This window comes from Trichechus manatus, unplaced genomic scaffold, assembly GCF_000243295.1.
Source record: "Trichechus manatus latirostris isolate Lorelei unplaced genomic scaffold, TriManLat1.0 scaffold00135, whole genome shotgun sequence".
Lineage (NCBI taxonomy): Eukaryota > Metazoa > Chordata > Mammalia > Sirenia > Trichechidae > Trichechus > Trichechus manatus.
Genome location: NW_004444071.1, coordinates 236,568 through 238,161, shown reverse-complemented (window position 1 = coordinate 238,161; position 1,594 = coordinate 236,568).

The window sequence follows — 1,594 nt, the reverse complement described above, 5'->3', positions numbered from 1 at the left end:
TTGCTATTTTTCTCCAAAAAATATTACAATTAATTTTCAAAAAATAATATTAATTATGCAATTCTCTAGATGGTTCCCAAAATAGTGTATTTAGTGAAATAAACAACTATGTCAAATATAGAAGCAAACTAAAAAGAGAATAAAATTATTATTTAGTTGGAAACATTATCTCAGGATACTTATTGATTTCTGTGACATTAGAAAGTAAATTTAAAGATCTATTTATTTATTTTTTTAACATGCAGAGGAGAGAAAGAAGGAATAAAATTGTCAGCATTCATCTAAGTTTCTCCTTGATCGAAGTTAAAAAACTGATTTATTATACTCAGTTAAAATGCTTTGGCTTTTTATCTCAATATTATTGACAGCCTGGAAGTAGTATCTTGTTTGTCTAGAAAGTGAAAAACATATATATATGTACATATTGCTTCATAAATTTTTTTGTTTATTCTTCAAGGCGATAAAAATACACTTAAAGGGGAAACTGTATATAAATTCCAATCTTCATATAGTAGAACTAAACCAAAACCTAATTTCTTGCCTTGTTGTTGTAAACAATTATAATACATTCTTTTATAAATTACAGTTATAGACCATAGAATGCATACTTCCCTTGAAAAGGCTGATGAAAATTATGTATATGCCAATACAGAATCATTACTAAAGTATATTTAATGAAAATAAATAAATTGCAAGGGAATGTGTATGCAGTTGTAAAAAATATACAAATATGTTTGTAGGCACATGTGTGGAAAATATGTAGAAACAGACATCAGAACTTAGTGACAGTGATTACCTTTGGAGAGTGGGACTGGAGTAGACCAAACATCTACCTTATATTTTTACTGTTATGTATTTTGAAATATCATATACCTATAAAGATTAAACCAAAAACATATGGCTCAGCAATTTATCACAAAACTAACACCTGTGTGTAACCAGCTCTCAGATTAGGAAATAGATGGTGGCTAGCATGTAGGGTACTGGCAAGTGCCCCTACCCATTTAGGTGAGGGGCCTAGGAGCTTAAACTTCTTTATCACCCTGGTATATCTGCCTCTGCTCCTAACCCTTTCTTGTGTCTTGGGGCTTCTGTATTTCCTGTATGTCAGATTCTAACCACATCTTCCTCTGTAGTTTTTCTCAGAGATTTGTTCCTTATGCTGAACATGAGCCTGCATTCATCTCAACTCTATAGCTCTAGGCAAGATGTTAGTATTCAATTTTGTATTGAAGAGAAAATTGAATCCATAGGGTGCTTTTCAAACTGCACATATTTGCTGAAAACAATGGATGCAGTCTGTCCTTTGTTTCACTTTTCTAATAAGGATTATTTTACTGATAAGGCTATGTTACTAATGATACTATGCTGTTTAGCCCATGTATTTTGGAGCAGAAAAATAATGTGAGGATCACTGGGATGAAAATTTACTGCATTTAGCCCAGTAAAAAAAAAAAAAAAACTTGGCATCAATGTGTAAACGCTGATGTTTTGTTGGCACTAGAAAGGATTCAATAAAAGACTTTAGACATGTTAAATTTGAATATATAACAAAGATATTAATTAAAGATAATACATGTAATCCCTGACTTAC